This window comes from Elephas maximus, chromosome 2 (genome assembly GCF_024166365.1).
Source record: "Elephas maximus indicus isolate mEleMax1 chromosome 2, mEleMax1 primary haplotype, whole genome shotgun sequence".
Taxonomy (NCBI): Eukaryota; Metazoa; Chordata; class Mammalia; order Proboscidea; family Elephantidae; genus Elephas; species Elephas maximus.
In genome coordinates this window covers 166,176,174-166,192,182 of record NC_064820.1, presented here as the reverse complement: position 1 = coordinate 166,192,182, position 16,009 = coordinate 166,176,174, and the positions used below count along the sequence as shown (strand labels likewise).

At 42.2% G+C, this 16,009-nt stretch overlaps 3 protein-coding genes across 21 annotated transcripts in view; 1 reads left to right on the top strand and 2 right to left on the bottom strand.

Annotated features, from left to right (window-relative positions):
• Window positions 1-16,009, bottom strand: part of LOC126070179 (interferon-inducible GTPase 1-like) — a 186,387-nt gene that overhangs the window by 120,437 nt on the left and 49,941 nt on the right. The window lies entirely within an intron of this gene.
• IRGM (immunity related GTPase M) overlaps window positions 1-16,009 on the top strand; it is a 145,244-nt gene that overhangs the window by 85,018 nt on the left and 44,217 nt on the right. The window contains exons 4-6 of one of the 13 annotated variants that reach the window (XR_007516161.1): window positions 1,513-1,665; window positions 1,977-2,154; window positions 10,220-15,381. The exons of 10 other annotated variants lie outside the window; for them this stretch is intronic. The gene's annotated coding sequence lies outside the window, so the exon portion shown is untranslated. Of the gene's footprint in view, window positions 1-1,512; window positions 1,666-1,976; window positions 2,155-10,219; window positions 15,382-16,009 lie in introns of those variants that run through there. 2 more of the 13 variants (XR_007516162.1, XR_007516160.1) reach the window with 2 other exon arrangements.
• Window positions 1-16,009, bottom strand: part of LOC126070178 (interferon-inducible GTPase 1-like) — a 96,203-nt gene that overhangs the window by 67,827 nt on the left and 12,367 nt on the right. The window lies entirely within an intron of this gene.

Sequence of the window (16,009 nt, the reverse complement as noted above, 5' to 3'; positions counted from 1 at the left end):
TCTTTACAGAAGCAGACCGCCATATTTTTCTCCCTCAGAGCAGCTGGTGAGTTCAAACCACTGACTTTTTGGTTAGCAGCTGAGAACTTAACCAGTGCACCACCAGGGCTCCTTCTTAATATGGCTCCTTCCTAATAGGGCTCCAAGCAAATAGAAACCAATTGATGTGCCTTGGATGGCTGCTTGCAAGCTTTTAAGACCTCAGGCATTAGGCAATGAACTCGAAGGTAGAACAGAAGCATGAAACACATTATTAGTCCAATTAACTGGGATGTCACATGAAACCATGACCTTAAACCTCCAAACCAAGGAATCAAATCCCATTAAGTGTTTGGTTTCACATAAGCAGCCACGGCAACTACTCTTTTTGTTGTTGTTGTTGTTATTGTAAATACATCTATCATACAATTTCTGCAAATTCAACTTTTTACAGATGTACAACTTAGTGATACCAATTACAATAATAAGCTATACAACCCTACCTACCCTTAATCAGTGCAGTGGTGGTTTAGGGGTAGAATTCTTGCCTCTAATGTGGGAGACGTGGGTTCAATTCCCAGCCATCATGTCTGTCAGTAGTGGCTTGGGTACTACTATGATGCTGAACAGGTTTCAGCAGAGCTTCCAGACTGAGATGGACTAGGAAGAGAGGCCTGGTGATCTACTTCCAAAAATCAGCAGTGAAAATCCTCTGGATCACAAAACAATGTTGTACAATTTGCAACCAGTCATGGGGATGGCACATGACCAAGCAGTGTTTTGCTTTGTTCCATTGTGTGTCGGGTAGCCGTGAGTCAGGGCCAATTCAGCGGCAAATAACAACATTTTCTTTTAAGCTTTTTATTTTTATACAGTAATCTAATTGCACAAAATATCTTATTATGTAGGACACTATTTGGTGTGAAGATTGTTTTTTACATGGTAGCAGAGCAGATTAAGAGTATGAAGAATACTGTCATGGATTGAACTGTGTCCCCCCAAAATGTGTGTCAACTTGGCTAGGCCTGATTCCCAGTATGTGTGATTTGTCCACCGTTTTGTGATCTGATGTGCTTATCCTATGTGTTGGAAAGCCTAACCTCTACGATGTTAAAGGGGCAGGATTAGAGGAAGTTATGCCAACAAGGCAGGACTCAATCTACATGATTGGGTTGTATCTTGAGTCAATCTCTTTTGAGATATAAAAGAGAGAATTGAACAGAGAGGAAGGAGACCTCATATCACCAAGAAAGAAGTATGGGGACGGGAGCACGTTCTTTTGCTAGGGGGTCCCTGAGCTGAGAAGCTCCTAAACCAGGGTAAGATTGATTACGAGGACCTTCCCCCAGAACTGCCAGAGAGAGAGAAAGCCTTCCCCGGGAGCTTGCGCCCTAAATTCAGACTTTTAGCCTCCTAGAATGGGAGTGAATAAATTTCTGTTTGCTAAAGCCATCCATTTGGGGTATTTCTGTTATAGCAGCACTGGATAACTAAGAAAATGGTCTATTCTATTCTCCATTGATCTTTTCCCAGATCCATTTTCTTCTTCCTTAGCCCTGACCTTTGACCCAGGTAGACACACCTCTGGACTGTCTCACCAGAAGGTGCTTACCCTCCAGTTCACAGTGTAATTCAGCCATTGGGAGGCAGCAACAGGTAGAAGTCTGAGTGTAGAAGGAGGGAAAGGTGAGTGCATTGCTTCGCTGTCGTCCCACTGCTTGGGCTGCATTTGTACTTTCTGCTGTGGGGCTCCTGTTGGCTGTTTCAGTTCCTATGGGGCTTTAGCAACATTTTCTTCCTGTCTTCCTTCAGCCTTAGGGTCAGTAAAGGCTTCTCACACTTTCTAGCCCCTGGGTGCTTCACCACTCCTTTTTTTAATCTACTTAAGCTGGCGCACCTCTCTGCAATTTCCCTTTCATTGGCGCATCTTTATTTGAACACCTTGGGATGAATCCTGCCTGCACTGTGATACCTGACTGATTCTTCCCTCAAATAAGGTGCTGTAACGGTGTCTTAGAAGAAGTACAGCCAAGATGCTCCTTAGAAGCAAGAATGGTGAGACTGCGTCTTACTTACATACTTTGGTCGTGTTGTCTGGAGAGATCAGACTCTGGAGAAGGACATCATGCTTGGCATAGTACAGGGTCAGCAGAAGAGAGGAAGACCGTCAACGAGGTGAATAGACACAGTGGCTGCAACAATGAGCTCAAGCATAACAACGATTGTAAGGATGGTGCAGGACCCGGCAGTGTTTTGTTCTGTTGTGCATAGGGTTGCTATGAGTCGGAACCGACTCAACGGCACCTAACAACAACAACAACAACAACAACAACGATGCGTCTGTGTCATTTTCTTCCTAAAAGATATACTGTGTCTCTAAAAAAGGGAAAACCAGTTGCAGTGGCGTGGACTCCAACTCATGGTGACCCCATGTGCATCAGAGTAGAACTTTTTTTCATAGGGTTTTCAATGGCTGATTTTTTGCAAGTAGACTCCCAGGCCTTTCTTTTGAGGTACCTCTAGGTGGGCTTGAACCTCCATCAATCTTCTGCAGTATAAATGAGCTTGGTGGCAGGATGTGTGTTTTGTTGACTGCTCCATCACAGATCCCGTAACAGTGTGATAATTGACTCTTTAGGAAGTGAATGGATGAATGAAGGCATTAAATGCGGAAACTGTTTGAACACTGTTGGGGATAGCTGTGCGTATTCTCCAGCCCTAAGCATACAAAACCCAGTACGATTGAGTTGATTCCAACTCATAGCAATTCTGTAGGATAGAATAGAACTGCAAGGCTGTAAATCTTTACAGAAACAGAGTGCCACATCTTTTTTCCTCAGAGCAGCTGGTGGGTTCAAACCGCTGACTTCTTGGTTAGCAGGTGAGAACTTAACCGGTGCACCAGCAGGGCTCCTTCCTAAGCCCATAGTGGGCCATTAAAGGATAACTCCATTTAGAGAGTGGGGGCAGTATTCTGATAAGGTCAGACAAACTAGTGAACATGAGCTGTCCTTAGAGTTACCAACCAAGAGGTACATAAGCCAATACATGCATAGAGATCCACTACATAAGCAGCCCCTGGTTTTTATTCAATCTAAAGGAAAAATGGAAAAAGCTGTCCAAGTAAAGAACAGCTACAGAACCCTGTTCACTCTGAATGCAGACAGCTGGATCTCCTTGTTTCCAAAGTAGGAGCTGCCACCCACAGTTCTACAACCTCCTGAGATGCTTATTTAAAAACAAAACAAAAATAACAGATCCAGAGAACAAATACCCACAGATGTCAGGAAAAAAGAGCCATTGAAGTTTAGCCATTGGGATCCACAATTTTATCAAGCATTCCTGTGAATTATTAAGGCGTGTTACACCTCAATAGTAGTGACCTCTACTGGTCAGATGCATGACAGGAGGAGGGATACCTACAGTGAGAGAGAGAGAGGCAGAGACAGGGCAAGACAGATAGAGAAAAAGAGGACAAAAGATCATGATAGGCGAAGTAAAGTGTACAGTGGGTCAGCTTATTAAGGCAGATCCTAATGCCTGCATTTGTCCTATAGACTTGTTATGAGTCAAAATCAACTCGACAGCAGTGGGTTTGTTTGGGTTTTTAAGACCTGGATCTTAGAATGTTGAATAAAGGGCACAAGATGGTCTCTGAGAATTTCTATATACAGAATGTCACACTAGGCCTTTAAGAGATGGTACCAGGGCACCAAGACATGGAGTTGATCATTCACATTCTGGCCAAGCTGAGGACACATATATGCCTCTGGCAGAGGTTCTCAGCTTGGGCAATTTTGTCATCCAGAGGACATCTGGCAGTGTATGGAGACATTTTTTGTTTCTCCCAACTGGGAGATGGGGATTCTAGAAGCATCTAGTGGGTAGAGGTTAGGAATGCTGCTCAACATCCCACAATGCACAAGATAAGCCCTTCTCCCCTCTCCCCATCGCTTAAAACCAAGTATTATCCAGCAAAAATGTCCAGAATGCCAAGGCTGAGAAATCCAGGACTCTGGTAATGGTTGAACAATGCAGTCACACCTCCTTCAAGGGATGTCCAGCACAGAACAGTCCAGGAATACTGGGGTGGAGAGCGCAGGACAAAGCAATGATTTTGGAAGAAATTACTTTCATAAATATGTGAGGCCTGGTTGGCGGGATTCATTATTAGTGATGCGAAATATTCTACTGGAAAGGAAATAAAACATATGAGAAATGTGGAGGAGTTCTTTCAATGTGTCATATTGGAGGCAGGAGACTGGGGTTTAGGCAAATGTTGAGAATTTTTATGACACTTCTGATTGCCCAGTATCCATTTTCTCACACCCATCCGCAGAGAAGATTGGCAGGTGGGAAGGAATATGAAGGAGCAGGGACCAGGAGAGGCTCACAGCAGGGAGTATGATAGCTCATCCCCAAGTGATACACATACAGCCAATGTAAGGCTGTCCACTGAGCTCTGCAACCCTGGGCAAATGGGCCCAGAGTGACCCAGGAAGGTCTGGTGCAACAGCCTGGGAATCCTGAGAAGCAGAAACTCGGGGGCTGGGAGGATCCAAGTGTGGAAGCAGCATTCATTGCCAAGGCTCCAGCTGTGATCATACCTGGCTTTTGACCTGGAAGATGTGGCTAAAGAATATAATAAAAGAGAAGTTCAATCTGCAGTTAATTCTAAAAATGAACACTAACGAGTTCACTGAGGAAGGGGAATGGTTCCCCTCAGGCATGGCAGAATGGTGCTGCAGGAGCAAATGGTGGGCTTTAGAAGGTTTCACACTCTCAATGGACTGCCTGATCCATTCAGGCCTGATCCTATATTTTAAAAGTGTTCACTGTAAAATTTGGCCTAGAGGCACAGCTAGACGGAGAAGTGAGTGGTTGCTTCCATTTACTACCACAGTGACTAATCCACTGATTAATGATAAAAACAAGCACAGACTGAGATCTCAGAACTCCGGATGACAACTGTGGTGTTGGAGAGTCAGTAGGAGTCCAGAAGCAGGGAAGAGAAGGAACAGGGAAGGCGCAGAAGCTGGGAGAACCTACCTACTAACACCATGAGCGCTTGCTCATTGCAGGCATTTTGGGATGGGTCTGGACAACACCCCAAACAGGGAACGCAGAAAGGGAGCTAATCTGAGGAAGCTCTAGCCCGATTTCGTAAGGCAGCACAGGTTGGCCATGGAAATTTGCCAGCTGTGCAATTGGGAGGATGTGAAGGGAGACTGTGATGCTGTAAGAGAGTGCTGTTGAATCTCACTGAGGACTGAGACAGACAGGCAGTAGGACAGGGAGGAAATGCAAGGCAGCCGGATGAGGGGCATACTTTGGACAGACAGAAACACAGAGGGAAATGGCTAGCTCCTTGCCCATCATGGGACACCACGGGAGAGCCTGTGAAAGGGCATGCATGAGGGAAAGGCATAGACAGCCCACCACGTTCACCTCAGGAAAGTTGAACTCCAGCACTTACGTCAGAGTCTACGACCAGCTAAATGTCCCCTTCGTGTGCATGTGTATTGAATTCCGGAGATCTAGCACCCAGAAGTGAATCAGCACTGAAAAAAACCTAAGAATAAGCATGCCCTCTAGTCATTCTCAGATGATACCAAGCTCACTGCCACTAGGTTGATTCTGACTCGTAGTGACCCTGTGGGGTGGAATGGAGGTGCCCCGTGGGATTCCCAGGGCCATGAGTCTTTGTGGAGGTGTGCTGCTGCAGCTTTCTCCCATGGAGCAGCTGGTGGGTGTGGACCACAGCCTTTTGGTTGGCAGCCAGGTGCTTGGCTGCTATGCCACCATGGTGCCCAAATTAAAAAAAAAAAAACCAGCATACAGAATTTAAAGTAAAAAAAAAAAAAGTCTCAAGTTCAAGAAAAATACTAAACCACACCAAATCACAAGAGAAGGGGAACCAATGAAAAACAAACAACTAGAAGAGGAAATTTCTTCTACGGAGGACAGACTAATGCAGAGTTGATAATTTTCAGACTGCAGTGCTAAATAGGTTTAAAGAAAGCAAAAAGCACACAGAAAACAAACTATTGGAGATCAGGAAACAAAAGGAGGAACTAAATGAGAGACTCAGTAAGGAAATTGAAAACAAACAAACAAAAAGAGAGAGAGAGAACTATTAGAACTGAAGAATAAAGCAAATGAATTATAAAAAGCAAGAGAAACACTCAACAATGGAGTCAAACAGACAGAAGATAGAATAAATGAACTGGAAAACAAAATAACTGAACTTAACAAGTCTCAAGGTGAAAACAACAAAGAAAAGCAAACAAATCCAAAAGAAAATGTGAGATTCAATTAAGAAATCTAACATTAGACTTATTGGAATCCCAGAGCACCATGACAACAATTAAGGCATAGAAATTATTTTCGAAGAGATAACCAGAAAGAAATCCCCAGATCTGAATGGAGAACCAAACTTGCATATAGAGGAAGCTACACAAACTCCAATTAGAAGAGACACAAAAAAGATCAACTCTGCGTCATATCCTAATAAAATTCTTGAAAACCAAAGACAAGGGGAGAATTCTGAAAGTCGCAAGAGAAAAATGCAGTATAATATACCAAGGAGCTTTCATAAGAATCAGTGTGAATATCTCCCCAGAAACCTTAGAGGCCAAAAGACAATGGAGCGACATATTCAAAACGCTGAAAGGAAACAATCCCCAACCAAGAATCCTTTCCCAGCAAAGTTGTCATTCAGAAACAAGGGGGGAGTCAAAACATTCCCTCCAAAACAGAAGCTCTGGCAATTTGCCACTGCCAGCCCAGCTCTGCAAGTATTTCTCCAGGGAGTACTCCAAGTGGAAAGGTAAGAGCATTAAATGAGTAATCATCCATGCACGGGAAGAAAATAAACAAAAAATATGAGAGAGAGATCACCCCACAAAAAACGCAATAACCTGGGCAATCATAAAGACCAAGTACATGATATTTTCAGGGAATAAATTCAATAATTAAATCCCACAAACAATACAATATCAAGTTTGTAAAAAAAATAAGTACAAAGTAAACTATATCAAACATAAGTTGTATATTGATGTTAATAGAGACACAACAACAGAATTGGGGGTGGGAGGATCGAAAGGAATAGATTTTATTATGTTAAGGTTGTATGTTAACTGTTGTTCATATGTTAAACATTGTTGCAATTGTAGGTTGTGTCATGTAACACATGCGATAACCACTAAGAAATGACCAAGAAAAAACATTCAGAAGAAGGGAGATAGCACAAAGGCGCATCACAAGGCAGCAGCCAAATACAAACAGAAATAGAAAAATCAGGTTAAGAAAGAAGACATGAAACACTCAAAAAATATAGAGCAAAATGAGTGAGGTAGACACGTCGTTTTCACTAATAACCTTAAATATAAATTGTCTAAACCCCCCTTGCAAAAGATAGAGAGTGGCAGAATGGATAAAAAAACACAATCCATCATTTTGTTGTCTACAAGAAACAAACACATCTTAGACATAAGGACACAAACTCACTGAAAATAAAAGAACGGAGAAAAATGTTCCATGTAACCAATAAACAAAAAAGAACACGGGTGGCTATACTGATATCAGATAAAATAGACTTTAAATCAAAATCTGTTACAAGAGATAAAGAAGGACATTACGTAGTAATAAAAAAAGAGTCAATCCAGGAGGAAGACAACAATTACAAATGTATGTGCTCCTGACAGCAATGCACCCAAATGGATGAAAAAAATACTGACTAATATGAAAGGAGAAATAAACAACTCCACAATAATAGTAGGGGACTTCAACACACCGCTTTCAATTATAAACAGAACATCTAAGAAGAAGATGACCAAGGGCACTGAGAATTTAAATAAAACCATAAGCCAATTGGACTTAACGAACATACGGGTATGTGTTGCTTAACATCTGTTTGGGCAAAGTCCGACCACATGTACATTCGTGGTCCCATAAGGTTTTTTTTTTTTTTCTTAAAGGAAAGGCAGTTTTCCTTTTCCTTATTATTTCCACTAGTAGTTTTAATGACCCCAACCCAGACTCAGGAAGCATGGGACCATGGTGGAGGGGGAGGGGGCGTAAAGACAAGCAAGGTAGAGGACATGGGTCTGGGTGTGGGTCTCGGGGTTTGTCCAGCGAGCAGGTGAGTGGCCGCGGCAGGTGAGTGGCCACGGCGGGGATTGCAGGCCCACGCTGCTCCTGAATATCTTCTTTAGTGAAGTGTGTGTTCATATCCTTTGCCCATTTCTTGATTGGGTTGTTTGTCTTTTTGTGGTTGAGTTTTGACAGAAGCATATAGATTTTAGAGATCAGGCGCTGGTCGGAGATGTCAGAGCTGAAAATTCTTTCCTAATCTGTAGGTGGTCTTTTTACTCTTTTGGTGAAGTCTTTAGATGAGCATAGGTGTTTGATTTTTAGGAGCTCCCACTTTTCTGGTTTCTCTTCGTCATTTTTGGTAATGTTTTGTATTCTGTTTATGCCTTGTATTAGGGCTCCTAACGTTGTCCCTATTTTTTCTTCCACGATCTTTATCGTTTTAGTCTTTATGTTTAGGTCTTTGATCCACTTGGAGTTAGTTTTTGTGCGTGGTGTGAGGTAGGGGTCCTGTTTCATTTTTTTTGCAAATGGATATCCACTTATGCCAGCACCATTTGTTAAAAAGACCATCTTTTCCCCAATTAACTGACACTGGGCCTTTGTCAAATATCAGATGCTCATATGTGGATGGATTTATATCTGGGTTCTCAATTCTGTTCCATTGGTCTATGTGCCTGTTGTTGTACCAGTACCAGGCTGTTTTGACTACTGTGGCTGTATAATAGGTTCTAAAATCAGGTAGAGTGAGGCCTCCCATTTTCTGCTTTTTCAGGAATGCTTTACTTATCTGAGGCTTCTTTCCCTTCCATATGAAGTTGGTGATCTGTTTCTCCATTACATTAAAAAATGTCATTTCCCCAATGTTTTTACCATTTCTGACACCAGCAATCCTCCCCACGTCCCTCCCTACTTCTCTGTCCTGTGCGATAATTCATTGCAATAGCCACACAGAACTCACAAATCACACTCACGGTTATATGGTTTATTAGGGAAGTAACATGGGATCAGGATTAACTTAGGAGTAACAAGACTAACTCAGGGTACAGTTCTTCAATCAGGGCAGCTTCTTCTTGGCTGTTGCTACCATGCCTCTGCTCGGCCCTGGCCTCCTCTGTCTCTGCTCAGGCCTAACCTCTGCCCCAGCTGGCCTCTGCCCCTCTCAAGCCTGACATCTGCCCTGCTTAGGCAAGTGTTTCAGCTTTTTAGTTCCAACAACAACTGTTTGGAGGCACTCTACTCTGCCAGCAAGCCTCCTGCCCGAAGGCCCTAAGCTCTCTCGCTCCATGGTTGGGAAAGCCCTCTGTAATCGCCTCACTCTACGGGCCGGGAAACAAACCACACCGTTTCATGCCAATCTCCTGGTTGTGCTGCCACCACTTTCGTGTTACAGCTCTGTCTCCTGGGTCTAGGAGGTTCTCAACACAGGGACCCTCGTTCCAAAGGACCAGTTCTGCTTCAGGCTCTTCTTCTTGATGGCAGTGAGGTCCACCTCAATGTCTGTGGGATGGGTGCTTATATAGGCAACTAGCTCAATCCTATTGGGGGGATTTTATGCACCCCATTTGCATAATAGCTGACTTTTCTGCTGACGGTGACTGGCTTCTTGCCTGGGTAAAATTAACAAGCTTCTCCAAAGGACAAGGGCAGCTGTGTCAAGGGGAACTGTAACAACTCCTCAGGGCTCAGGGGAAAAATCTCCCAAACTGTTTTCTTTTTCACAGAACTGAGGCAAAAGACCATGTAAAGAAACTCACTTCACCACACTACCTCTGTCTTAAAGGCAGAGAATACTGCTTTGAAATATACCAGAGGAAAGGTATCATCCTGAGATAAAATAAATCTAGCTTTAGGATTTTCCATAAACCTCTGATTTGAGAAGTTTCTAGAAAGATAGTGGTAGGCTGAGATAATTAGAAAGTTGTAATTAATAAGGAGCATAACTCCTCTCATATTATTTCCAGTGCTCAAATTACAACCCAGTCAAAACCGGAATGAATTCGTTCCATATAATGGCAATGTGACTATTACTTAGATGCTTCTGCTGTCATGATTCCCTCGGACAGCCTGAATTTGTAGCCTGGGATGAGTGTTTGCTTGCTTCTCATATTCTCTTCCTGACTGAGGCTACTTCTATTGATTTCAGCATGGAGAGATGGAATTTCTCGATTTGAATGGTCTGGTGAAAAACAGATGGATGGACGCACATCAATGGCAAAGGCTAGATCTGCTAGGGACGGGGGACTTGGGAATCATGGATCTTCAGAATAGAGGTGTCCAACTGGCCTTTTTCTCCAACTGGAAGCAAAATTTCAGCTGCATTAAAGAAAACTGTCCTCTGCGGCCACAGCTGTCCCCTTCTACCTACAATTTTCCTGTCCACTTTCTGAAGACTGAAGCATGGGGACGTTATCAGGCTCTCTCCATTGTGTGTGCACCCATGATCAGTTCACACCTCTTGCATTTTTACCTGCAATGACCAGCACCATGATCAAAGTGGTGTGCTGATAATCAAGTCTTGTTTGCCTGAGAGGAGTCGAATCAGCCATCACCAGAGATGAATCTTCGAGCCCCTTTAAAATCAATCCACAAGGGAAGCAAGGCTGGACTTTGGACCAGGTTGGTTTTGGGATCCATGAAGGACTCTGATGCCTTAGACTCTACCAGTTCTCCAAGCCATGTCTCAGTCATTCCTCAGTTCCCTTGTATCCAGAAACACTGATCATTCCCTAGATCACCATTTTTCACATTGTGGCACATGAACCATTTAAAGGTTGTAAAAGCAACCAAGTGGCTCATACTAACATTTTTAATGATGGAACAGAATAGAGACTTCGTCAAGTGTATTAATGGCAAATACAGTTTTATAAAACCTTTGTTGTGTCTGTTTCTGCACGTGCATGCATACGTCCTAGTCTAGGATCCTTAAAATGATTAATGCTACTGCTTGATTTGGAAGCTGTACTTCCAAGACAGCGAGAAGGGGGGAAAGGAGAAGTGAGTTCAGAAAGGATGGGAGACAATGCAAGGTGATACATTAAGCTGTTTGTCACTCTACATAATGAGCCACAAGAAACACAGTCTATCAGTCAGCAAACACACTCTCTCAGGCTCAGAGTATCTTTAGAGAGGGTGTGCCTTGGAGAAGTCCCTTGGAGTAAGAAAGGGGAATGGAACCACTGGCTGGTCCTCTTTGGCAATGTGTTTGATTTTCTGGGTATCTCTCTACTGGAGCCAAAAGTAACATTTCCAACTACCTACCAGTTAAAAGAAGATGGGTTTTGTTATTCAACGGAGAAAAAAATACTCATCACAACCAAAAGATAAAATGTGCCAAGCAAAGTAATACTCAGGGCTCCCAGACAAGAACCCCTCGTCCATCTCTGCAGCACAGCTCTCCTGGGACTGTCGCCTGACCTCAGGCAAAGTCAGGAGGGAACCAAGGGCTCACTTAGGGAACAGGGGATGGATCCAGAAGAATCCTATCCCATATATCCTAAGGCTGTGTGAATGTGTGTGCTTTTGAGCAGGGTTTGAAACAGGTGTCTTCAAACCCCGCAAAAGGATTCAACAGCCTGCAGGGAACCAAACCCTATCTCCTGGCGGTGGGTGGAGCCGGCTGCTGGGGGCTATGGAGACAATGGAACAGGTGTAGTGCAGCTGCAGGAAATGGAAGGGAAAGCTCATTCAGAAATGAGTCCACACAGACAAAGGTGGTGGATCTGGGGAGGGCAGATGGTAACTAGGAAGCAGTGTCAGATTGACCCTTTGCTCTCTAAAACTTAGTCACAGAATGAAGCTTAGGTAAAGCAGACCAGGAGCCTCAGAGAGTTTTACATCCAGTGGGCTGCCCACGCAGCAGGGGAAAGAGCTGGAGTCCGATTTTGGCTTAGACTTCCTCATGCTGACCAAGGGAGATTAACAAACCCTCCTCACCTGTGGGCAATCGAAGAGAACACACATAGAACTTTTAGGCTAGGAGGGATTGTGAGGACTTTGGACATGAAATCTTTTGAACACGGTGTGTTTTGATCTGTGTCAATAAATGGAGTTGATTCCACATCACGCGAGTGCCCACCATGATCTAGGCACTGTCGCAGGTGCGGGGCCTGAAGCAGTGAAGAGCACAACGCTGTGCTCTGGGAGAAGTTCCATTACTCAGGCTGTAGGCCACATTCTCTCCTTCCTGGCTGACATGCCTCAGAGGAACTTGGTCAAAAATAAATCTGATGCCTTTCAAGACCCAGAGAGTACTGTCTTATACCCACTGTCTTCAAGTTGATTCCTACTCATGGCAACTCCATGTGTTACAGAGTAGAACTGCCCATGGGGTTTTCTGGGCCATAATATTCAAGGGAGCAGATCGCCAAGCCTTCCTTCTGCAGTGTTGCTAGATGGGTTTGAAGTTTCAATCTTTAGGTTAGCAGTCAGGTGCAAACAGTTTGCATCACCTAGAGACAGGCTAAATGGGTTTCCTAAATAGTATGCTTTTGGGAATTTAAAAGTCTTCTCTCCAGGTCTCCATAGCTTTTTTTTTTTCTTAATAGATTTTATCATGCCAATTGACTTAGATGTCCCCTGAAACCATGGTCCCCAAACCCCCGCCCGCCCCGCTACGCTGGCCTTCGAAGCATTCAGTTTATTCAGGTCACTTCTTTGCATTTGGTTTAGTCCAATGGTGCTGACCTTGCCTGTATTGTGTCTTGTCTTTCCCGTCACCTAAATTAGTTTTTATCTACTATCTAGTGAATTCTCCGCTCCTACCCTCCCTCCCTCCCTCCTTTCATAACCATCAAAGAATATTTTCTTCCCTGTTTAAACTATTTCTCGAGTTCTTGTAACAGTGGTCTTATCCAATATTTGTCCTTTTGCAACTGATTACTTTCACTCAGCGTAATAGCTTCCAGATTCCTCCATGTTATGAAATGTTTCACAGACTCATCACTGTGTGAATATACCATAATTTATTTATCCATTCATCCGTTGATGGGCACTTTGGTTGGTTCCAACTTTTTGCTATTGTAAACACTGTTGCAATGAATATGGGTATGCTTTTATCTGTTCGTGTAAAGGCTCTTATTTCTCTAGGGTATATTCCAAGGAGTGGGATTACTGGATCTTATGGTAGTTCTATTTCTAGCTTTTAAAGGAAGCACCAAATGGATTTCCAAAGTGGTTGTACCATTTTACATTCCCACCAGCAGTGTAGAAGTGTTCCAATCTCTTCACAGCCTGTCCAGCATTTGTTGTTTTGTGTTTTTTGGATTAATGCCAGCCTTGTGGGAGTGAGACGAAATCTCATTATAGTTTTGATCCGCATTTCCCTAATGGCTAATGATCATGAGCATTTCCTCATGTATCTGTTAGCTACCTGAATGTCTTCTTTAGTGAAGTGTCTGTCTATTCATATCTTTTGCCCATTTTTTAATTGGGTTATTTGTCTTCTTGCAGTTGAGTTTTTGCAGTATCATGTAGATTTCAGAGATCAGGCACTGATCAGAAATGTCATAGCTAAAAACTTTTTCCCAGTCTGTAGGTAGTCTTCTTACTCTTTTGCTGAAGTCTTTGGATGAGCATAGGTGTTTGATTTTTAGGAGCTGCAACCCAGCTATCTAGTTTTTCTTCTGCATTCTTAATAATGTTTTGTACACTGTTTACGCCATGTATTAGGGTTCCTGATGTTGTCCCTATTTTTTCTTCCATGATCTTTATCGTTTTAGATTTTATATTCAGGTCTTTGATCCATTTTGAGCTCTTTTTTGTGCATGGAGTGAGGTATGGGTCTTGTTTCATTTTTTTGCAGATGGATATCCAGTTATGCAAGCACCATTTGTTAAAAAGACTGTCTTTTCCCCCGTTTAAGTGTTTTGGGGCCTTTGTCAAATATCAACTGCTCATATGTGGATGGATTTATGTCTGGATTTCAATTCCGTTCCATTGGTCTACGTATCTGTTTTTGTACCAGTACCAGGCTGTTTTGACTACTGTGGTGGTATAATAGGTTCTAAAATCAGGTAGAGTTAGGCCTCCCACTTTGTTCTTTTTCAGTAATGGTGTACTTCTCTGGGGCCCCTTTCCCTTCCATATGAAGTTGGTGATTTGTTTCTCCATCTCATTAAAGAACGTTGTTGGAATTTCGATCGGAATTACTTTAAATCTATAGATCGTTTTTGGTAGAATAGACATTTTTGTAATGTTAAGTCTTCCTATCCATGAGCAGGGTATGTTTTTCCACTTATGTAGGCCTCTTTTGGTTTCCTGCAGAAGTGTTTTGTAGTTTCCTTTGTATATGTCTTTTACATCTCTGGTAAGATTTATTCCTAAGTATTTTATCTTCTTGGCGGCCACTGTAAATGGTATTGATTTGGTGATTTCCTCTTTGATGTTCTTTTTGTTGGTGTAGAGGAATCCGACTGATTTTTGGATGTTTATCTTGTATCCCCATATTCTGCTGAACTCTTCTATTACTTTCATTAGTTTTCTTGAAAATTCCTTAAGGTTTTCTGTGTATAAGATCATGTTGTCTGCAAATAGAGATAATTTTACTTCTTCCTTGCCAACCTGGATGCCTTTATCTTTATCTAGCCTAATTGCTGTGGCTAGGACCTCCAGCACAATGTTGAATAAGAGTGGTGATAAAGGGCATCCTTGTCTGGTTCCCAATCTCAAGGGGAATGCTTTCAGGCTCCCTCCATATAGGATGATGTTGGCTATTGGCTTTGTATAAATGCCCTTTATTATGTTGAGGAATTTTCCTTCTATTCCTATCTTGCTGAGAGTTTTTATCAACACTTTTCGGCATCAATTGATAAAATCATGTGATTCTTACCTTTTTTTAATTTATATAATGGATTACATTAATTGTTTTTCTAATGTTGAATCATCCCTGCATACCTGATATGAATCCCACTTGGTCATGGTGAATTATTTTTTTTGATATGTTGTTGAATTCTATTGGCTAGAATTTTGTTGAGGATTTTTGCATCTAAGTGCATGAGGGATACAGGTCTGTAATTTTCTTTTTTTGTGGTGTCTTTACCTGGTTTTGGTATCAGGGATATGATGGCTTCATAGAATGAGTTTGGGAGTATTCCGTCCTTTTCTGTGCTCTGAAATACCTTTAGTAGTAGTGGTGTTAACTCTTCCTTGAAAGTTTGGTAGAATTCCGCAGAGAAGTCATCTGGGCCAGGGCATTTTTTTGTTGGGAGTTCTTCGATTACCTTTTCAATCTCTTCTTTTGTTATGGGTCTATTTAGTTGTTCTACCTCTGTTTGTGTTAGTGTAGGTAAGTAGTGTGTTTTTAGGAAATCATCCATTTCTTCTAGGTTTTCAAAGTTGTTGGAGTACAATTTTTCGTAGTAATCTGATATGATTCTTTTAATTTCAGTTGGGTCAGTTGTGATATGGCCCATCTCATTTCTTATTCAGGTTATTTGCTTCCTCTCCTGTTTTTCTTTTGTCAGTTTCGCCAATGGTTTATCAATTTTGTTGGTTTTTTCATAGAACCAGCTTTTGGTCTTGTTAATTCTTTCAATTGTTTTTCTGTTTCCTATTTCATTTAGTTCTTCTCTAATTTTTATTATTTGTTTTCTTCTGGTGCCTGAGTGTTTCTTTTGTTGCTCTCTTTCTTTTTGTTGAAGTTGTAGGGATAATTATTTGATTTGGTCCCTTTCTTCCTTTTGGATGTGTGCATTTATTGATATAAATTGACGTCTGAGCGCTGCTTTCACTGTGTCCCAAAGGTTCTGATAGGAAGTGTTTTCGTTCTCGTTGGATTCTATGAATTTCTTTATTCCATCCTTAATGTCTTCTATAATCCAGTCTTTTTTGAGCAGGGCATTGTTCAGTTTCCAAGTGTTTGATTTCTCTTCCCTGCTTTTTCTGTTATTGATTTCTGCTTTTGTGGCTTTATAGTCAGAGAAGATGCTTTGTAATA